The sequence below is a fragment of the Topomyia yanbarensis genome, chromosome 3 (genome assembly GCF_030247195.1).
Source record: "Topomyia yanbarensis strain Yona2022 chromosome 3, ASM3024719v1, whole genome shotgun sequence".
NCBI lineage: Eukaryota > Metazoa > Arthropoda > Insecta > Diptera > Culicidae > Topomyia > Topomyia yanbarensis.
Genome location: NC_080672.1, coordinates 127030026 through 127054599, shown reverse-complemented (window position 1 = coordinate 127054599; position 24574 = coordinate 127030026). Strand labels below are relative to the sequence as shown.

Here is a 24574-nt window from a genome sequence, read left to right as displayed (position 1 = left end):
AATTTGGTACGAAAAATACACGAAAAAAATTATGGCGCTTAGTTCGGTTTGGTTTAACGCAGGCCATATAATTCAGCTATCTCACGATAAATTTTCAAATTTTTTGCACAAATCGCCCCGAAATACTTCTAAGAATAGATTCCAATAGATAAACCCAAAGATTTTTGATATCATAGCATTAAAAAATTAAATAATATACAACCTTGTCAAAATATCGCGCATTAACACACAGAAGATAGCGCTTCCCAAGCCCTGTACGACGGATTGGTGGCCAGACACGCTCAGTTCCCTGTTGAACTGCTGGCGAAGCAGATCACTGCGTTGTGTATTTTACAGCCAGTGTAGCTGAGCTAGAAGTCCGTTACAATGGCTGTGGAGGGACGCTACCCTGTGTCGTCCAACAGGCGACCGCTCCAACTGCTTCCTAAATGCCGCTGTAATGTTGCCAGTAAATTTTTGGTTTAACTAGCACATGTATTTGCTATTTGCGCTTGAAATTAAGTAGTAGTAATAAGCTTCCCATTTTCGTTTAAACGCAAGGACAGTTTTGCCTTTCTCATATAAAGAAAGGCTATGGAATCACTGTAAAAATCGACTTTTTAACCGAGGCCCGGAGGGCCGAGTGTCATACACCATTCGATTCAGTTCGTCGAGATCGGCAAATGCCTGTGTGTGTATGTATGTGTGTGTGTATGTGTGTGTGTATGTGTGTGTGTCATTTAAACTCACACAATTTTCTCAGAGATGGCTGAACCGATTTTCGCAAACTTAGTTTCATCTGAAAGGTATAACGCTCCCATAAGCTGCTATTGAATTTTTAGTTGATCCGACTTCCGGTTCCGGAGTTACGGGTTGAAGAGTGTGGTCACACAGCAAATTCCCATATAAACTGTTACCACCATGATGTTAAAATGATGTAAAACATATTAAAATTGATGTAACATTACTCTAGGTTGCGGGTCTGGATCACTAATGATCAATTAAAGCAGCTTTGACCACATTGGCCACCTACGACGGTTCATGACGCCCCCGGGGAACCCGCCAAGTTCCTAAGCTAATATCACACCCATTCCCCAACGAATTCTCTACCGATTTTTACAAACTTGATTTCAAATGAAAGATACAGTAATACCATTGACTGCTGCTGAATTTCATTCGATTCTGACTCTTGCTTCCGGAGTTACAGGGGTGTTAGTAAGGATACACTGGAATTTCCCATATAAATCGGTACATTCGTAATACCTCAGAGGCTAAAAACTATTGAAATGGTCACCAAATTACTTCTAATCGCAGATCTAGATCACTGATTGCCAAACAAACATTCTTTGAATATATTGTCCACTACCGACGATTCCGGAAGTCCGGAATTCCGGGCATATTCCACAATTAAAGTCACATCGGTTCTTCGGTGATGACTGAACCGATTTTCTCAAACCAAGTTCCAAATGGAAGGCAAAATATGCAGCTGAGTATTGCGTCGCCGCCCCTCCCCCGCCTTGCCCTTACACCTCCCTCCTTCATCACTCCCCTCCACTTGGACCACCCTCACGCCCGCATTTCCTTCATCCACCCCGTATACTGAAATAAGATGAAGGATTTCTGACGCATCCTCCACTCCCATTCTACTAACCCCCCATTCCCTCCACTTTCAAACCCATTCCACCAACATTTCAAAATATAATCACGTGAAGATAACATTGAACTCATGCTGATTAAGCTAATTAAATATTATTCTTTTGCCTTTCTCATATAGAAAGGTTATGCAATTGCTCCAAAAACCGACTCTAACCCGCCCGGAGGGCCGAGTCTCATATAACATTCAACTCAGTTCGCCGAGATCGCAAAATATCTGTGTGTATGTATGTATGTATGTATGTATGTATGTATGTATGTATGTATGTATGTATGTGTGTGTGTGTATGTGCGGATTTGTTAATAAAATGTCCATATCGGTTTCTCGGAGATGGCTGAACCGATTTTTACAAACTAAGATTCAAATGAAAGGTATAATATTCCCATAGGTTGCTATTGAATTTCATTTTCAACCGACATCTTGTTCCGAATTACGAGTTGAAGCGTATGGCTACAAAACAAAATTTGTTGATTTGTCCACATCGGTTTCTCGGAATTTTCTGAACCGATTTGGCAAACTTGATTTTAAATGAAAGGTCCATCAGCTGCTGTTGAATTTTGTGTGGATCCGAGTTCTGGTTCCTGAATTACAGGGTGATACGTACGATCACGCAGCAAATCCCGATTCTAACGAATTCTGTGATGAATGTAAAAAGGTGATTTTTTTTCCAAAATGTAAACATAACTGTTGAATTTGTAGATCTAGGTCACCAACAGTCATTCAAAGTCTCTTTGGCCACACTGGCCATAATCGACGGATCCGGAAGCATCCAAATTCAGAATAACAGTTATATTGGTTTCTCGAAAATAGCTAGATTTGATCAACTTAGTCTCAAATGAAAGGTGTTGCGTCGTCGGAAACTGATATTAAATTCCATCTCCATCCGACTTCCGGCTCCGGAGTTATGGGTTGTGGAGTGCGATCACATAGAAAACTCCGATTCAAACCGATACCGCGATGAATGCAAAAAGATGCTCTTATATATACTTACCAAGTGTAATAAGAATGAAAGACATTTCCATAATGTTATATTGTGCGAACCAGCTATTAAATCATAGTTTGGAGAAATGAGAAAGGCACAATTGCACCTCTAGGTGGATTGAAAAAGGTTTTTAAAACAGGATTTGATTAATTAGTTTAGCTCATCTAAGCAATTTTATCAATTCTGTAATTTATTTGAATTTGGCCCCACTTGCAACTAGTATAATAAACCTGAACAAAGTGCTGCATAACGCAGGGCTGTTTTTTGGAACAAAATGTATTATCATTCAGCACTTCGCTATGCAAAATCACGATATTATGACAGATGGGCTAAGCGCGGCCATTCCTTTCAATCGGGAAAGGCCGCGTGGAATTTTGGTGGTACTAGTTGTCTTTTTCGCTCTACCCATCATCATCAGCGTTGACTCATTTTGCATTGTATGCTTGGGTTCAATGTTTGAGGCGAATGTGTTGGTAGGTAGAGGAACTGGCGGTAAAATGAACACGTTAAGCAAAGTCATTATTTTCTAACTAATAAGTGATGAGATATTACAATCATCTTATATGTTTCTTGTTAGACATGTTTTGTACATATCAGGTAAAAATACTTCGTCATAAACACATTTTTTCAAACATGATTCTTGATTTTTAAACATGTCCAAAAATGAGACATGTTTATAGCGAGTGGGTAAAATGAACATGTGGCGGTGGTAAAATGAACAGCTTCTGGTGACCTAGAAAATGTCCTGTATGTATGCAATGCGCAGCGTTGGAAAGCATTTTCCGATCAATGCTAATATCCCAACAAATCATGAGCTTTGCATACACACAGGGCATTTTGCAGGCAAAAAAAATTGTCACGGAAGAATTGAATTTTCATGACGTAATATTAACCATTTTACAATCCTGTGGCATCGAATCACATCTACAAACTTAGGGTTATCCATGGGTGTTTGAACTTTTAGGATCTGTTTGAAAGTAACTAGAAAGCTTGTTCTATACATGAGATGTGATTATATTGTCTAAAATTTGATTTTTCTTCACCGGTCCGGGTGTTTTTTTCCCACACACTAAGAACTAAGAAAATAAATATTTTACATTAAGTAGTAGGGGAAGATGGGGTAAAACGCACCCCTGGGGCAAAATGCACCCCTTGCTCATATCGAAAACAGCTGAAAATTTCTAGAAAAGGGTAACACCAATCGGAAGTCCGGCATATTAAACATACACTATCAAAGTTTGATAACCGTACATCAATAGCAGATCGAGAAATAAACAAAAAACAATAACGTGCTCTTATCATGTAATTATTGTGGCTCAGGCAACAAGAGTTTTCAGCTCTTACTAATGCGGTTTTACTATTATATCAGAGCATTCCAGTTCTGTTTATACCGTTGTTCATTATTCTGTTGCACTACATATGAAAAATGTGCTAAATAATGAACTTTTTGCTAAATTTATATCTCTGCTCCGTCGGGAGCAAAATAACCTCTTCTTTGATTTTGCTGGTTTTTCAATCGAAAACAGAAAAATCGTTCTGAAAACGTACTAATTGCATAACGTAAGGCTATTTAATGGCACACTTTTGTGAAATCCCGTCAGAAAACAAAACTACTAGCTTGTTCGCCGAGCATTATGCCCCGTTGTTGCGGTGCTATCTACCTCGTTGTTGTAGTGCATTATGCCACGTTGTTGTGGCGCATTTTGCCCCCGCACAGGAGCGTTTTGCCTCGCTTATTTTTCGAAAGGTAATTTTTAATGATTTTGAAGAATTGAATTATTATCATGTTTTTGAATATTTTTCAAAGAGTTATGATTGTGATTCCAGAGGAAAATGTTGGCTAAACGATATCAGTATTTAAATTCTCCCAATTAATGTTCTATAGCTGAGTTATGATCATATTTCCTTAGGGGGTGCGTTTTACCCCATCTTCCCCTATAGTCCTACGTCTACAGTTCGTGCAACCCCATAGGGCTGCCCCTTGTAGTTTTTTAAACAATTCGCGTGTTGTCGTTTGTATTTTGTTTATCTAGTGCACTTCATTTAGCCAACGAATGTGGGAAATTGTAGAATCGTGTGTATGTATAGTGAAACAAGAACTCTGACCTAAAGTGTGCACTATTCACTATTGATTCTTCCTATAATTTTGTGGTGATTACCTAGTATACTGATAAGTTTATGTGAGTTGATAATGATTCCGAAAATAAGTATTATTTGTAATTTTTATATTAGGCGATTAAATGGAGCGTTACCTGGGTGATTTGGAAGCGATTTAAGAGCGGGTAGAGCGGCAAAAAATGACGGCTGCAAATCGCCCAAATGTTGCGATTGAAATAGCCCCCTTATTACCAGCAATTTGCTGGAAAATTGCAGGGCAATTAGCGCATCCGCGTTGGCAAATAGCCCCCCGTTAGCCAGCAACTTGCCCTTTTTGACTGGGATATCCTTCGCCATCGAGTATGGCATCTCACCAGCAATTTTGATGCGGCATCTCTCCCAATTGTATGGGAGAGATGCCGCACGACGACATTTTCCTCTGAAATTATTGATGACCGTGCTCATGATCAGAATGCCTTCTAAAAAGTCCCAGCTATTCAACCGATCACAAAAAAATCAAGCGATTTAAAAAAAAAAGAAATTTTAATGTGGCACTCCGCGATGCAACTGAATGCACATAATCATTAACAAAATTTTCGTGAGTTAATAATAAGGATTATTTTACATCTCCAGTGTTGTAATTCTTCGAAAGACAAACTCACAATATCATATTACCCTATAAAAGTGACCCTATATACGAGATGTAGAAAGTGCGGCATCTCACCCGTCGCGGCATCTCTCCCGAAATTACCCTACGCTGCTCTGAAACATTATGTAGAAATCAAAAATAAAATTATATAGAAGCGATTTCATGGTGAATATTTCAAGCATTACGAGGTTATGTTAAGGTTATTTTCAACTAGTCTTGTAAACACGTATATGGCACCCATAGCCCATTTGTATTGAACTGACACCCAGTCAAAAAGGGCAAGTTGCTGGCTAACGGGGGGCTATTTGCCAACTCGGATGCGATAATTGCCCTTCAATTTGCCAGCAAATTGCTGGCAATTAGGGGGCTATTTCAAATGCAACATTTGGACGATTTGTCGCCGTCATTTTTTTTGCCGCCCAACCCGCCCTTAAATCGCCCCCAAATCACCCACGGAATGCGCCATTTAATCGCCCTTAATTGCCTAATATGAAAATTGAAAATAATGCTTATTTTCGGATTCATTATCTACTCACACATACTTAGCAGTATACTAGGTAATCACCACCAAATTATAGGAAGAATCAATGGTGAAATTGGTATTGCACTTCAAAACTTATCACAATCTGACTTTCATTAAGACTTTAGGTCAGAGATCTTGTTCTACTATACATACCCACGATTCCACAATTTCCCACATTCGTTGGCTAAATGAAGTGCAGTAGACAAACAAAGTACAAGTGAAAACACACCAATTGTTCAAAAAACAATTTTAAGATTAAACCAAAGATAACCCGCAATGTTTGAAAAACGCGAAAAACAACCAAGTCCATTTCAGCCGCCAGAAAATTTGTCTAAGTCTTAAAATTTCCTTTAAATCGCATTCGCAAATTGCATTTTGTTCCGAGGGGCTATTAGCACAGGCGAGTTGAGTCAAACGTCAAACTTTTTAAATCACCTGACCATGCTTGTCCGCATTTTTTTGACAGGGCATGAGTCAACATCTCAGCGGGCACACAAATTATGTGCCCCGCTGACAGTTCAAATTGTTCTGCTCGTTTTGCTCGAAGATTGATTTTCACTAGTCAGATACCGTACGGCATGACTCAATTGTTAGACACTTGTTAAAAAAACGAAAAAATTGGACAATTGAAGAAATGTGTTGTTTTGGACATGTCGGTGAATAACAAAACCTTTACACCATGGTGCACCAACAACTTAAACGAACTCGACTATCACAAAATTGTGTCTAATGAAATCGATTCTGTTTATTGTAGATCGACCCTAACGCGACGTTTAAAGCAGAATTTACACCTATCCGATCCGTTTCAGTGCCGGTTCAGTTCCGTGCACGGACGCCAAAATTCTTTCATACACTTCAAATGCAAGCATTCACACTTGTCCGGGACGGTAGCGTGCCGGACAAGTGTGAACGCTTGCATTTGATTTGTATGAAAGAATATTGGCGTCCGTGCACGAAACTGAACCGGCACTGAAACGGATCGGATAGGTGTAAATTCGGCTTAAGGATCGTAGTAGCCATGGTGCAGGACGTGAAAAAATCTATTTTTGTGAATTTTTGTGTGATTTTGTGTTTTTCGCCAAACTTTATTTAGAGCAGTGACATTGTATTGTACCTGAAAAGTGTGAATTATGAAACGAACGGACCGGCAAGAGCATCCAGTCCAGCTATTCTGGGGCAATAACCTAGGCGTGACGAGAGTCTGACAGAAAGGACCTGCAAGCAAGAAAGTTGTGCCCGGGGGAATTGAATCCAGATTTTTCTCAATGTATTTCGGCTCGACAGAGAAACAGGACAACAGTCTACAGTCGGCAAATGCAGTGCGAAATGAGTTGCAGTTCCGGTCTGCAAAACAGCGGCAACGGTACCAGCGGAATATTCGGTGTGGTGAACAAACGATAGTGGAGATAATCGCGGAAATTTCTTTTCTGAAGGTCATTGGTCGTTGCAGCAATATAAGCGGAGGATTAAACAGCACAAAAGCTAAGTTTAAGCCTTCTTTATTATTATTAATAATTCTACATTTCACATTCACATTAAAACAAATTGTACTGTGTGGTGCGTTATTACACTCATCGCAAAAGTTCGACGAGGACGACGTGGATCAGTTTTTCATCTCTTCTAACAAATAACCTGCATATTCCGAGGACGAAAGAACGGAGGTGCGAAAATCGAAAGCGAGAACACCGTGTGTTGGATCTTCGTAAAAATCGGCAGTACTGCAACAGTATTAAACATAAGCTGATTGATTTTCATAAACATCTAGCGCACCGTGTGGAAGAAATTGCGCTTTTTTCGTTTTCGATTTTCGTACCGTTGTTCGTTCGTCCTTAATGCAAAGCGAGTAAAGGCGCTTTAACCTAGGCTTATTAGCCAGGGCAAGGTGTAAATACCTCTGTCCCATCCCAAAGGACCAAAGGAGTGACATTAACTTTCTTAGCAAAGTCACTCCCAACGATTTATTATATCCCCTTCAAACGGAAACGGTTGGTACGGTTGTCCTCGTTTCTTCCTCTTTTAAGATTCGAAATGATTCGTTAATCAAATTATTCATTAATTGACTAATTTGATTGTCGTTTAATTTTGAAACATCTTTAAACCCAACTCTGCACCGTAGGCCTGGCTGTTTTAATATTTGCGATATATGAAAATATACTTCAAATATTAATATTGACAAGAAAAACATTATAGAATAACTGTAGTGTTTTCCAGGATGCTTTTCAATACTGGCTGTGTAAGGGTTAGAATAGAATATAATAGAATGGATCGATCGATCGGGGGTTGTAAGGGTTTCAGCGTAAAGAAAAACACTTTTTAGTAATTTTTTTGAAATTTGAGTGAAGCGAATTGATCGAAACTTTTGTAGATTATACTGCATCATTTCAATAAAATTTTGTAATTTTTCCATGCAAAAATATCGACGAGCGACTCGCCGACGAAACTTTTTGTGGAACGTCTTTGCGGTGTTAGCTGCCATTCAAAAACTACTTAAGGTTGGACAGAGAATGCGCAAAATTCGCAAACGAAAAAAGCAGTTTTTTTCCACACTGTATATCAGATCTTCATAAAAATCAATTAGCGTATGTAAAATGTTGTTACAGTACTGCTGATTGATTTTTATGAAGATCTGACATACGGTATGGAAAAAAACTGCTTTTTCGATTGCGAATTTTACCCTTTCTCTGTCCAACCTTAACCGATTTCTTTCAAACTGTGCATACACAGTCTATGTAAAATATACCTAGCCCCTACAGTGAGTTTTCAGGATAATTTTTCAATTAAGGGGGTTTTCTACTCATATTTTTCAAGAAAAATTGCATTCCCCTCCTTTTTGAGAGAAATATCAACTTTAAGAATCGGAATAATTCACGAACAATCTGTGTTTTACGATTATTTCATTACAGGTTAGTTCGTTAAAAACGGTCATCCTATGACATTTTTGGGAAATGAAAAGGTTGAAAACATGATATGTCGATATTATGGTGAAAAAGAATTTTTCGCTGAACTGGGTCTGATTTTGCAATACTAAATTCTACCAAAAAATTGCATCTTCCATTGAAATCGTAATATGGTCTGTTTGAGAAATTTTATCGAAGGATTTTTTTTCATCCCTATTCGGGTATAAACCAACAATCAAACTCGATGTGAGATAACTTCTGCAGCGTAGCTTCAAATAGCATTGCGAGTTAGCTTGTCTTGTTTCAGCATGAAACAAATGAAATCGGATTGCTTTCCAAACATTCACTTGCGTGATTACATCACTGAGAACTGCCATCCAAGTTAAGTTTCCTACGTGTGCAAGAAATAACAATGTCGTTTCAAATAACAACAGCAAGCAGAGACTGATTGATCGTAGACCAGCAGTCTTTCAATAATAGTAATACATTAGTCTTTCAAACGTGGTGATCCACGCGTGAGAGCATGTGCGCGATGATAATTTGGAACGTATTTTGATTTAAATATTTACACATGGCATTGCTCTCGTAATGCTTTTTAACGCTTAGCGCAGTATTGTTTTCTTTCCGGCATCACGCTGAACCATATCAAATTAATAACGATGTTCGAGGTCCCAACAGTTTTCTTATACCTGCTGCTCGATCCTACGACTTGCTGTTAGCACTTGTGCAAAACCATATTGAGACTTGGCATCCAATTTATTTAGGATGGCACTAAAACTGAGTTCTTTGGTTGCTTCTAACAGTCGATGAGATTCTTTCATGTGCACGATGATTACCTTTGCTTAGACCGTCTAAAAAAACAGATCAATTTGTTTTACAAATTATGCGTTGGTGTCCATGAACTGGGTACCTAATTAGAATCGACGCAAATCGGATATAAGGCATTTCGTTTCAACTGGATTGTTTTTCGATGAGGTGAAATTTGGCATGCCCTGAAGATGACAATTGGATCGTTAAGGTGAGAATAGATGCACAGAATATAACATTTTCATTTATGTTGAAATGCTGAAAATAGTCTTTTTTGCTAAATAAATATTATACAGTTATTTAAGAACCATTACACTGATACTTTATACTGAGATAGATTGTAGATAATATAGCTTCATTTAAAATCTGTTAAAAATAATGCGGCCCTCTACCTAATAGTGTCAAAATAGGCTCATTAACCTATTCCACTACGCGCCTTTTCCATCACAGAAAAATAAAACAAAATAAATGATGGACGTCTGTTGAACGGTTATTTGGATGTCGTCCAACGTTGGTCCAACGAACGTCCTTTATTGGACGATTTTGAAACCAACCGTTCTTAGGGGGTAAAAAAGAGTGTAACTCAGGTAATTTTGAGCAGAGAGGATAGGGGGGGGGGAGACTAACAGTGTGACTCCAAAATTACCTTATTGATTAGACCAATCGTGCAAAGTAAATAAACCAGTGGCGGATCTAGAAAAAAAATTCGGGATGGGTCCGAAATTTCGATTTTAAAATCACGACAAACATGATTACGGTTTAAAAGCCAACTGTCAAAATTCTCTTTGGAAGGAAATTCCGGACAAACCGTTGCTGAATAAATACAGTTTACAGCAGTTAATGAAAGAGAAAACTTTTCTCTTTTGATTACTACCAGCATCTGTGATTGGCGAGTAACGGTTTATCCGTAATTTCCTTTCAAAGAGAATTTTGACAGTTGGTTTTTAAGCCGTAATCATATGTTTGTCGAGAAATGAACATTGTACACTTCGTAATACATAATAAGCACATTTAATGGATAGCTGGTTTGTTGGTCAAATTTGGATTGGAATGATTTTGGGTTTGAAACTGGTATAAAATTTAAACTAATTCAAAATTTCTCAACTCGTAAAAAAATTTCGGAGGGGGTCCGGACCGCCCGGACCCTCCCCCTGGATCAGCCACTGAAAGAAACATTACTCATGCCTGAGTTGGAGGAGATAAGTATTGTACATCCATCGAAAAAGAAATTTCGTCAAATCGTGATAGGATGATGCATTCTAGAGTGTATGTGTTAGTAAAAACAAGCTTTAGAATTATGTTATCTCTTTGATTCCAAATGGACATCATTTGCAAAACAAATCCAGGGCCGGCGAAACACCTTTTTCCCGAGTGGGTAGTAAGATTCGAAGTGATTTTTCCCAGTTTTGACGAAAGTTCAGATATGGCGTGTGTAAGTGAAATTGGAAATTTCCTGATAATATCTGGTGGTTATTTGGAAACACTCTCTGTTAACAGGGCTGTTTGTCCGACAGCTTAGCGAAAATGTGTTTGTTGAATACAGATACTACAAATGTTCAACAGCTTAATACCAACTACCAACTCCAGTATTTTATATTTCATTGCATTTATTTTTCGTTCTCTGCTATAAACCCTTCTTTCGCGGGTACTGAAGCCAGCTTGGTAGTGTTGACTAATGGGAAGGTATCTCTGACGACCGACATCCTTTCAGACTTAGAGGAGGTCGATTTGAATATTTCTCCGATGGCAAAGATAATGCCGATAACTCTCATTTTCGAAACAAATTATATCTAATGAAACCGTCCCCTGGATGGCCTACATCCGCACCAAAGACAAGCCATTTGACATCATCGATATAACGCGTGATCTAACTAAACAACACTCGACCGTGTACGAAGAAGAATTTTGTCTACGTACTCGCCCGGAAGGTAGAGATTGATGATGTGGTGTCCGAGAAGGGTCTTAATTGCGAAATAGGGGGTGTGCTCCTTCTAGATCCCTGTGCCTCAGTCAGTGAAAAGTGGCATGCAAGCAATTGGGTTCAGCAAAAATCGAGGAGTATAAGAAAACTTATTTTCCATCAGCCTCATTTCGAGCCTTTCGCCGGATTTGTTTCTCTAAAATTTGTTCTTTTGAACGGGGCTCGTCTACTTGTTCGCCTTTTTATGCCGCGGGGCATCAACTGTCGTCGTTGCAAACAATTGACCCATCATAGAAACAAGGCATGGTGTGGAAGATGCGGAGAGGATCAAGAAAATTTTTTCATCCGTGGGAAGACTCCGAATTAACTGTCGACATGTCCCATACATAAATTATACGGGGAAAACTGAAGTATTCTTTTGAGAAAACGCTGGAAAGAAATAGTAAAGAAAGTACCGGCAACGACTAATTTCTCCGCTTCCTTGTTCACTTGTTGTTGAGCTATATTCAGATAATTTCGAATGAGGAGAATCCTTTCCTCCCCTAAGTTTCCTCCCTTCTTGGTCTCTGAAAGTCCACATGAGACATCCAAAACTCACAGTGTCTCTATATTTCAGTCATATTATTTCCCTAGGTTTTACACAATCTGGTTTACTTCCGACGAAGATCTTCCACAATTTTAACATTTTCTACCTTGGTCGAGAAAATACTATTGAGGAGCGTTTTGGGGATGAAACCGTGCTATTATTTCAATCGAATTAGCCTTTGCTCGGTACCAGATTTATTGAAGTTGTCGCTTGTTAAATCCGAATCATAGGCAAAGATTTATTGATATTGTTTCCATATACATCGCACCTCAGCTGGTTCTAGAACACTTCAACTCCCACTGTCATGGGGTTGTCTTCATTCTGATAACCGATCTATCTTACTGCATGATATTCCCGACAATTTCATTATGACCATCTTGAATACAGTGGAAATGACACGAATGCCTACTAGCGTGGCCGAGCGCATTAGATTTATTGTTGTATCCTACCATGCTAAAATTAGTGTGGCCATTGATTGAAAGAGCTACGCGTCCACTATATCCGAAACAATCGAATCAAAATAAGGAATTCCTCCGGTGGAAGTGTACAACGTTTGGACTGGCTTGTTTTTCTACACTGCGATTAAAGGTCAGACTAAACAGATACCCGGTGCGAACAACCGTGGGCGGTTTCCCGCTCTTTTGTGGGCAGAGAGTTCTCAGAATTGTATGCGAAAAGGTCCTATGAGAACTTTTTGAACGTCGGATCGCCCAAATTTTGCCGAATATATGCGACGTTAGAAACGCAAATGAAAACCTTGATGAAAACTGAAAAACACGGTTATTGGCACCGGTTCGTCAACGGATTAACAAGAGAAACAATATTTCATCTGGTAGCTGTATATAAACGTAATAATTGTTCTTCAAACACACAAATTTAGATACTTGCGCTAAGAATTCTCCCAACAAAACGTATGGCTTTATATTTACCTACGACCATATCCACATCGTTACAGTTCCAAGTGGGCGCTTCGATCGATGGAGCACGGAAAGCACCCCTTGTTTTTCCTGGAAAAAATATGGGAGTTCCCAGATTCTTTATGTTAAAATCGTTCCCGATTACCTGATACAAATATTAGTTTGAGTTCTTTCGCATTGCTTTAGTCCAGGTAATGAGAAAAGTGGCACTTAGATTAGAATGGTAATGAGAAGGCGGACACATTAAGGCATTAATGAAAAATCACGCAGCTTAAGCGAATTTTTCAGTATTTATTGTAAGACGACGCCCGAAAATTGGTAAATTTCGTGGGATAATGGAAGTTTAAGAATCCCAAATGCATCAACTAACCTTGGTTAAAAAGGAAGGAGGAAGGTCGTGACTTCCTTCGGGTGGTATCTCGGCTCATGTCCAATCATTATACGTTGAATGCGAACGTATTGGGGTCATAGAGAGCATTCTCTGCGCTTGCGGTGACGGCTATCGCGACATTAAACATGTTGTCTGGTCATGCGCCTAGTGTTCTAGCGCCAGATGTCCATCCCTTCGGCATGGTTCTAATCAGAGATATGCTGGCTACCCTCCAAATTTATTATATCTTCTCTACTGGATGACTTGCTAACAGCTACCTACAAGTGTGATCCCAACAGTTCCCAGCCGATCCAAGGAGGCCAGTCGGCGATCCGGTTCATGATGTCCTGATAATAATCTTCCGTTTGCCATAAAGCTACAAGTTTAATTACTTTTTTCGCTGTCATTTTTTCCGCCCTCTCCTTACTTTCTCCGATACGGTCTCCGCTTCTGATGTTGGAATCAATAATCTTTTGCCTTCCTTACAAAAAGTCTACTAACGTTTCTCCTTGTTTCAATTTTTAATCAAATGATGGTTCATGTTTAAAAATTACAAACTGTATATGTTCTCCTTAAAAATATTTCTAACTTCCTCCCATAGTCTGGATAAAATTGTATTAATATTTTTTGCCTACCGATCTGAGCCTTTTTTTATAAGATGTGGATGTGTCAAATGTACTCCCATGAGTATAAATAAAAAAATAATTCCAAATTTCCTAAGAAATCCTAATTATCATCCCATATTTTCAAGAAATTTAAAGTGTAAAGCAAAGAAATTTCTGTATCTGAATAAAAGTATGAAATTACTTTACATCGAGAATTTAAGACGCAAAGAATTTTGTGAAGAAAGACACATACGCGTGTTTAATTTCAGGTTTTGGTTTGTTCCAGACCTTCGAGTGGGTAATTCCCTTCTCGGTAATTTTCGAGTGGGTAGTACTACCCATACTACCCACGCTTTCCGCCGGCCCTGAACAAATCCAACGATCACCATACGGATTACTTCAAAATATAATAAGAACCCTGTCAAAAAAAATGCGGACGAGCATGGTCAGGCGATTTAAAAAGTTTGACGTTTGACTCAACTCGCCTGTGCTAATTGCCTCTCGGAACAAATGCAATTTGCGAATGCGATTTAAAGGCAATTTCAACACTTCGACAAATTTTCTGGCGGCTGAAATGGACTTGGTTGTTTTTCGCGTTTTTCAAACATGGCGGTTCATGTTTGGTTTAAGCTTAAAATTGTTTTTTGAACAATTGGTGTGTTTTCACTTGTACTTTGTTTGTCTAGTGCACTTCATTTAGCCAACGAATGTGGGAAATTGTGGAATTGTGTGTATGTATAGTAGAACAAGATCTCTGACCTAAAGTCTTAATGAACGTCAGATTGTGATAAGTTTTGCTGTGCAATACCAATTTCACCTTTGATTCTTCCTATAAGTTGGTGGTGATTACCTAGTATACTGGTAAGTGTATGTGAGTAGATAATGAATCCGAAAATAAGTATTTTTTTTTAAATTTTCATATTAGGCAATTAAGGGCCATTGAATGGCGCGTTCCGTGGGCGATTTGGGGGCGATTTGAGGGCGGGTTGGGCGCTAAAAAAATGACGGCGGCGAATCGCCCAAATGTTGCATTTGAAATAGCCCCCTAATAGCCAGCAATTGTATTATTGTATCTATTTAAGCATTGTTATAGCGGTGATCCAACATTTCTTTACAAATATTGTGGTTAAATAAGTGATAAAACCTTTAAACACGTTTTGAGCTAAGTCGATTGCGTTTCTTACTGTGAATCCACCTAAACGTACTAAACATTTTTTCTACTGTTGCTGATGTAGTTGATGTCGAAAGAATTCGGATGGTGATTTGTGAGAGTTCTGATTACGGTTCATACTAATGACGAATGTCAAGGCCACTCGCTTTCTGCATATTACTAACTTTTTCTTTTCACCGAACTAAATAGGTAGTTTCTAAATTTTGTGTGAATACCTACCTCATTTCGCTAAAAGTATAGCAACCCCTAAAATGAGTAACAAACAGAATAAAAGTAGTTTGGGCATCACACGATTATTCTAATTTTCACTAGTCAGAGTAACAATGACTATTGTTCCCACTATTATATGAAACAAGTTCGAATATAGAATGGACCGAAATTAAAGTCGCAGGAACAGAAAATGCTTCGTAAAACCCGTTATATATATTAGAATGTGAAAATTGGATTTAAACTTCAGATTTGAACATCGGACAGGAGCTTTCCGATTAAGTCTTACAACATAAAAACTGTAAAAAAGTATTTCCGGTTCTTTTATTTATCCGACTTTTAATCTTGAAAGTAACGTCGTACGAAATTTTCTGTGAGCGAATTATACTGGAGGTTCATTCTTGCCGACTTTTTCGAGTGAGAATATTTTAAGCGATTTTCATGCTCAAGGATGTTTATATTCGATTTTTACATGCTAAGATATCTGGAGTGGGTTCTACAGAGTATGTTTTATTCTTGCGACTTTTATTTTCGGTTTCTCAAATGTAAATACAAAATTCTTTAAAAAACATTAAATGAACATCATACATTCGGTAAGACGAAAAAAACCATATTTCGTCTAGGTTAAAATGATTTGGGAAAAAACCCGGTTAAAACCCAAAAATAAAAACTGGCTATGCGTCTCATTCGCACTTATTAGTGTTATCAAAAACAAAACGACAGATTCGAGTCAGTCAGCTCTTCTGTTAAATAAGGTACTTTTGAATTGTTTAAACTTATCTAAAAATTAGTTTACTTCAAATTTGAGTATATATTACCCAGCCAGCAATGAGTTGTTGTTAATATAAAGACAAATATAAACAGAATCACTATCAGCATACGACGGGAAAAATTAAGAATCACTCCCGAGATTGAAGACGATGACTTCATAGGGGTAATAAAATAAGAGGGGGTGGGGGCGAAGGAGGTGCCAATCTTATGCAGTTTTTTCGTGATGTAATTTATCAATGGTCCCACTCGCAAATCTGAAATATTACGCGAAGAAAAATAAAGTGATGCTCCCTTACAAAAGGTTCTTTCAAGTATTTGTACATAAATTTACAATAATTCGAAAGATACTAAAATTTCTCCCGCACTCGATAGTAGGGTAAAGAGTAAAATTGCATGTAACTTTTCAACCATTACCAGACATTTAAAAAACGACTATCGCAACGGCACCACTACTGACGCAAACCTGGTTGTGGAGGAAACTGTTTCTTTATGCGAAACCACAACCCATTGAAGAAATCGCCAATTTGCAATGGAAATTACTTCATTTGGGCACAATTAAATCGATTATGCAGGACACGTGAGTGTAATCAAGGGCCTTCACACATAGCACAATCCCTGGTCTACTGATGGGATAATGTACACCATAGGGTAGAAACTATTAAACCCAATAAAACCAGCGACAACCGAACAGATGCCTTGACACGTTCCAACCGATGCGAACGGGTATAGGTATATAAATAGGCAACTGTTAATCAATTTCGAATCTCTCAGTTTACACGCGACCGGCAACGGCTATTCACAAACTCGTCAATCTGGATCGGTTTAGATGGAGTAGATAATAGACGAACTGGTCCGATAGCAATGTCGTCCGAGCCACGAGGTAAACCACCCTTTCTGTGGTATCTGACGACAGTTGATTAGATGTACATTTAATATTGGTTCTAATTTACGTACAAACTCAAATATTTAGTATACATTATACATTAGTCTGCGGCACTTCAAGTCGTACTCACAATTAAATAATGTAGTTAAAAGGGGATTCACGATTATTCGTCGAATATACAGAGACATTATTCATTAAATTGCAGTTTGAGACTGATTTAATTAAATCTCGTATTTAAAGAGGGATTCACGACAACACGGATTTAATGTGGCGCTAAGGTACCTAATTTCTAATTTCAATATAAATTCAGAGTATTTCATGTACCGAAAAATTGTTAATCATAAATATTACTACATATTTTAATTTAAAATATTTTTTCGCAAAAATTGAATTAACTGCTAACACTCTCGGTACGTCAATTTTCCTAACAGATTCCGACTTGAACATCACGTTTGTTTTTCTAACTCAATTTGACGGTCCCTCGTTGATCTAATTAGTTTGGTAGGTACGCTGGCATCGGTATTTACGCATAGCCACCGAAAATTTGATCACCCTCATCGATGATGGACTTGCATAAACAACTTTTGGCCCGGGATGGTGGCGTGGGTTGTTTCCTGGGCAGTTTCATCAAATTTAATTTAATTATTCAATTGTTTCAATTTCCTTTGGCGATGTAGTGTCGTAGATTTTAGATCCCAAACTAATTTTCATGAAATCAAACAGCATACCGCTTCTTGAAAAGCAAATACGGCACTAACAAATTTCACGATCATCAAAACACCTCAGTTACCCATAAATACATCGGAATTGGATTTTAGACAGTGCGGATGGTTGAATGGTAAGCGTGACTGCTTTTCGACGCAGCGGGTCTTGGGCTCGATTCCACTCGCGGTCGATGTTTTATGAGTTTATCACGTCGAAACCGCGTGAAAAACTTGAACGTGTTAAACATTTCTATGGTTTATTCCTCTTGGAAAAGTAAATATTAAATTGTTTTCTAATATTAACCCATTCATGCCCATGTTGTTTGTGAACAACAACGTTTTTAAAAAGCTATAACTTTTGATTGAGGCAAGATTTGCTCACAAAAATAAGTAAGGCTGAGAAATGTGACTATTACCTTTCATTTGAGTGTTAACAGTTACAAGGATCAGCTCTAGAACTGAAGTTATTGCAGTGAGTCTGATTGGATTCCGATGGAGCTGTGCTGCCAGGGACCGTTTACGTTGATGACCGAAAAATAATTTTTCATACATCTTCGTTATGCTGCAAGATTATGAAAACTGATAAAATTTATCAATTTAGACTGTCTTTGGCTACGATTTCCACGCAAGTGGACTATTGGAAATATTCTAGGAGAATTGTATTGAGCATTGGAAGGTAAAAATTGAGCAGCTTCTAGCACTGCGAGGGAAGCACCTATCTTTATGAAAAAAGGCTTTTCGTATTTCTTGACCCCACCATTTTCAAGGTAAAATAGTTTTGAAACCCTACCTGCACTAGAAAAAGTTGGGCATGAAAGGGTTAATAGATTTCTTTTGTTTCGATTATAGAGGTTTTAATGTAATGGTCAGTCACTTCTTTTTCGGGTTAGAAAAATCTCTAATCATATGTGTGGGGTGAAAATCGGACCCAAGTGAGCTACGTACAAGGCAACGGATCTACCAACTACGCTATGTCCATCCCTCGATGGGTTTTAATGTTTGTGACAAAATATAAGCTTAACGTTACGTCTTACTTCTACTAACCCTACCCTTCCTCTCGCATCCCTACTCAGGGCCAGCATGGAAAGAAAATTCGCTTTGCGAATGATATTTGAACCGAAAATGTTTAAATAACGGCGCTGTGCCGAAAAAATGAGTGAATGGAGCACACAACAGAAACTTCATGTTGTATAATGCAACTGACAAAAATGCCTCCTGTTACCTTGTCCAGTTTCACAGAGAAACGTAGAAAATGAATTAGAAATCAAGGTTGACATTGCGCATCTAGAAACAAACGGTAATATAGTTTGAATAAGTCATTTCGACTTTCTTGCATAATGAGGTCCCAGATTCCTTCAGAAAGCTTTCCGACAATAAGCCATTATGTCAAAGAACCATAATAGCAACATGTGTTTTCATTTTATTTTTATGTGCCAAGTTAATTAAAAACACATGGTGTGAACCAAAACCATTCAAGCGAAAATAACAATTAGCAAAATTCTCTTTTCTTCGTTTGGGTGACTAGAGTGTGAGCATATGTATGTGATAGTGTGATTGTTGACACGAGCGGTTCAATCTTCCTAGTGATGCAGTAGACACCAGGGCTTATTTCAACTCTTCCGATAAAATGACTTGAAATCTACAGTAACCTTTTCATCCAACTCATTCGAAGCATCGATCATCCGCTTCCGTAAGATATTAACCCGGCCCCGTGGTGGTGGAGGAACGCTACGTGGAAAGCTGAGCTGCAAGCAACCGGGCGGGTCATAGGTGGTGGATAATGCTTAATCGCGATAGCAACTAGTTGTGATTCGCGACCCGAACCAGCAGCGGGGGCTGACTGCGGGTGTGGTAGGACGAGGTAGTGGGCCCTATACGTTCTAGGCCTAAATACCACATGCCCTAAAGCAGCCCTGACAAGGCGAGCCAGCGCCGCCTTTAAATAAGCGCACAAATCCCTCTCCTCCCGTTATCCTTCCTTCCTTCCTTCCTTCTGCGGCTGTTCGCCCATCTAAATATGGAAGCTGTTCTTCAATGTCAGCTTCTTTCACCGAACAGCCTAGATAAGCCGTGTAGTGTCGGTAGTGATTGTTTCAACCGGCTAAGAATTACACTACGGACTACCTGTTTCAGTGGTAAAAATCTACCAAACAGGGAACCCCAATTCCACAGTGTCATGCGACCCGTGCTATGGGTAAAATTGTTGAGGGGGTTTAAAACATTCTCAATGGCGAACGGAGCCTGGGAAGAGTCGGGCGAACTCCCCAGTATGCTGCATTACGCAGCGGAACGTTCACTCTACACAACGATTTTTTTCACCGATGATCCACTTAATTTTGCCGAATTTTTGTTGGCTGGGGGTTTGCTGAGACTCTCGGCTGATGGTAGTTCGGTGAAGTTTTGTTGAGTTTCGATTATCAAATTTCGATGTGTACAGATGAACCTGCCCAGAGGCCGTGTGGTATCCGGCCTAGAATTGAGCCACTGGAGTCCTGCTGCCATGTCGTAGGAGGCGACTGAAAGTAGGAGACCCTAAGTCAAGGTGTAGTTCCGTGCCGAGGACTTAATGACTGGAGGGTCTAAAATATGCCAGTCGCGCACGGAGCATTTTGGGTTTTGCCCTTACTGTGTTATGCGAATCTCTGACACAGTGGACCATTATTTTCTTCGCAAATCGTGGGAATCAAATGATCATGTCCCATTTAAACCTGATATGGCTCGCTAAATGCGTTAACATCCCAACTCGCTTGGTGTTCTCTAGTTGTTGTGCAATTTGTGTTGGAGATGAAATGTACAGTTCTCTAATCAACAATGGTTAGAATAGCACAAGTCAATCTCCAACATAAACGTACAGCAACTATGAATTTATCTCGACTCATGCAGGAAGGTAAAGCTTCCATAGCATTGGTTCAAGAACCGTATTTCCATAAAGGAAACTTCTATTTTGGAAAGTTACTTAACGCTGCCTTCATTGCTTACAACAAGACAGGCATGACTAACCCACGTGAAATGCCTCGTGCTTGCATTCTTGCAAATAAGGCTATTGACGCGTGTCTCATATCGGAGCTCACAACTCGCGATATCTGTGTTGTCACAGTTACATTGACTGTCGGAAACGAAGAAAAAAAATATATATATTGTTCAGCATACCTACCGCATAACGAATCATCTCCTTCTGATGATTTCAAAAGCGTTGTATCATATTGTAGCAGAAATGGGCTTCCGCTCATTATCGGCAGTGATGCGAATGCTCATCACATCATTTGGGGCAGCTCAGACATCAATCTGAGAGGCTCTGAACTGATGGAGTACATAAGTAGTACAAATCTTCATATTCTGAATGTGGGAAACCGACCAACTTTTGCGAGGTCTGGGAGGGAGGAGGTGTTAGACATAACACTTTGCTCTGATAGAATTGTGCATGAACTGGGAAATTGGCAGGTTCCAAATGAAACTGAACCGTCTCTATCCGATCATAAATATATATTTTTCGATCATTTTGATGTCACCTTCAATGTGGTGACATATCGTAATCCTAAATCTACAAACTGGGACCTCTTTTTGGAAAACTTGGCGACTAAATTTCATGGATATTTTCCAACAATTAGTCAACTAGACGACTTAGATGACGTCGTGGATACGACAAACTCATTCATATTAGCATCCTACGAAGAAGCTTGTCCACTTCGTACTGTTAAATCGACTAGGGGAACCCCTTGGTGGAGGGCTGAGCTTGAAAGAATGAAGAAAGTTATGAGAAGAGCTTGGAACCGGCGTCAGCGTGATAACTCCAGGGCTTTCAGGTCAGCTCGTAGTGCATATAAGAAATGTCTTAGATCTGCAGAACGGGTTGGCTGGCAAAGCCTATGCACTAATGTCTCTAGTCTGAACGAGGCTAGCAGATTAAATAAAATTCTCTCCAAATCGAATGATTTTCAGATGAACTCCTTGAAAACCAGAGATGGTGTTTATGTGACGGACGAAAAAGATGTTCTTAATTGTCTCTTCGACACACACTTTCCAGGTTGTATCGATCCGGAGTTGAACAATGTTCACAGATCTCATTCTGGTGATTCGGACTCGTGGGCGTTAGCACGCACATTGGTTTCCACTGAATCGGTCAAGTGGGCAGTTGACAGCTTTGCTCCATACAAATCACCCGGAAAAGATGGAATACTTCCCGTGCTACTGCAAAAGGGATTTGATATTCTTAAACATGTCTTGAAAAAGATTTTGCTTTCCAGTCTTGCTACCGGGTATATCCCGAAAGCATGGCGAGAAATAACTGTTAGATTTATTCCCAAAGGGGGGCTCTCAAGCTATGAAGAAGCCAAGAGTTTTAGGCCTATCAGCTTAAGTTCTTTTCTTCTGAAAGCTTTGGAACGGATAATCGATCATCACATCAGGAACGTTAGTTTAGTTGAATATCCACTGCACAAAATGCAACATGCATATCAGTGTGGGAAATCTACGATCACTCTGCTTCACGATGTTGTTTACAACATTGAGAAAGCCTTCTCGCTCAAGCAATCTAGCTTGGGTGTATTCCTAGATATTGAGGGTGCTTTTGACAATGTGTCCTTCCAGTCTATTCTGGAAGCGACGCGCGGTAATGGGATACCTGCATGTATCTCAGGTTGGATAAACGCAATGCTTAGTAACCGCATACTTTGCTCGTCACTGCGACAGGCTGAGATACGGAAGTTGAGTATTTGCGGTTGTCCTCAGGGCGGCGTTCTGTCACCTTTGTTATGGAACTTAGTAGCTGACGGCTTGTTGAAGAAACTCAATGAGCTTGGATTTCCAACCTACGGGTTTGCTGACGATTACCAAATACTAATTACTGGATTTTGCATCGGAACAATCTTTGACTTAATGCAACAGGCATTAAGAGCTGTCGAACAGTGGTGTCGACAAGTTAAATTATCAGTTAACCCAAGCAAAACTTCAATGGTTCTTTTCACGAAGAAGCGAATAACAACCGGGGTTCGTCCCTTGCAGTTCTTTGATTCTGAGCTACTGTGTGCAGATCAAGTCAAATACGTTGGAGTCATATTGGATTCCAAACTGAATTGGTCTGCTCACATTGAGTTCAGAGTCAAGAAAGCGTGCATGGCCTTCGGGCAGTGCAGACGAACTTTTGGAAAGACCTGGGGTCTCAAACCTAAATACATCTATTGGATTTACACGACAATTGTACGTCCAATACTGTCATACGGATGCCTTGTGTGGTGGCAGAGGGGAGAGGTGGTGACAGTCCAGTCAAAGCTGAACCATCTGCAAAGAATGGCGCTCATGGCGTTGACTGGTGCTTTCACCACGACTCCGACTGCTGCTCTTGAGGCACTTCTAAATATCAAATCATTACACATACACTTAAAACAAGAAGCACTATCATGTGCATACAGACTGCAGGTTACTGGGCTTTGGAACAGTAATCATGTTGATCTTGCTACCAGTCATACACGATTGTGGTCACAAATGGTTACATGGGGTGAAGATATTCTTGCTCCCAGCGATATTACACTCACTTGTAGTTTTCCTTACAGGACATTCCATGTGAAGATTCCCTCTCGAGAGGAGTGGTTGTCTGGCTTTATGGAAAGACAACAACAAACGCAAGTGGTTTGTTATACTGACGGTTCTCTGATGGAGGGACGTGCCGGTGCTGGTGTCTACTGTCGTGAAAAGAGATTGGAACAATCTCACTCACTAGGTAGATACTGTACTGTATTCCAAGCAGAAATCTTTGCGATTATGTGCGGGGTGCAATCGGCCCTTCAACTGAGTTTGTCCGGCAGAGTTATAAACTTCTGCTCCGATAGTCAGGCTGCAATCAAGGCCCTTAGCTCAGACAAATCCCGGTCCAAGCTAGTGATCGCGTGCCGAACCCAAATCGAAGAACTAAGCATTGTCAATACTATCTACCTTGCATGGGTGCCCGGACATTGCGGTATTACTGGAAATGAATGGGCTGACGAACTGGCCAGGGCAGGTTCAGCGATTGACTTCGTTGGTCCTGAGCCCGCGCTGCCAATTTCGACAAGTTGGATGAGGGAAAAAATACGGTCCTGGGCTTCGTCCGAGCACCGAAATTATTGGAGAAATCTACAAACGTGTCGCCAAACAAAGGCGTTTCTAGAACAACCATGCCCAGTGGTTTCGAAAAATCTCTTACATTTTTCGAAGCTCCACTGCGGCATGCTGACCAGGGCTTTAACCGGCCACTGCAAACTCAATTATCACATGGCAACTATTCAGCGCGCTGAGTCTTTTTCATGTGATCTTTGTGAATCCGACTACGGAACCTCATATCATCTGATATGCAACTGTCCAGCGGTAGCGCAATTGCGATTTCGAGTCTTCAGCCGTCCTTATATAGACGAAACCATGTTTGGTCGACTGAAACTCAGAGACATACTAAAGCTTCTTATCCAATGTGGTAAAGAGCTTTAGGCTTATTCGCAGGCAAGTTGAACTACTTGTGAGTTTAACTTACCTGTTGTTTATTTTTGTTTTGTGCTGTTATTTTTCCCTCCCTTCCAATTCTAATTCCCCACACCTCCTTGTCCTTTCCTTCCGCTCAGGAAATGATGAAAACACACGGCAAGGCACAAATCCCCGACTACGTCCGGGGAACGTGCCATTTGAGCCAATATATTCTGATTCCTGAACCTTTTCATCCAACTCATTCGAAGCATCGATCATCCGCTTCCGTGAGATATTTACTAAACATCCCATAAACAAACAAAACAGAACCACTTGCATAAACATGATACACAATTCCTACAAAAGCCGGGGCTAGGCACGACTTTTCCTAGAAACAACCCCTCTAATTAGCAGCTGTGCTT

At 39.7% G+C, this 24574-nt stretch overlaps 1 protein-coding gene across 14 annotated transcripts in view; it reads left to right on the top strand.

Annotated features, from left to right (window-relative positions):
• The window catches only part of LOC131690386 (Ig-like and fibronectin type-III domain-containing protein 1), a 555083-nt gene that overhangs the window by 417047 nt on the left and 113462 nt on the right, over positions 1 to 24574 (top strand). The gene's annotated exons all lie outside the window — the stretch shown is intronic.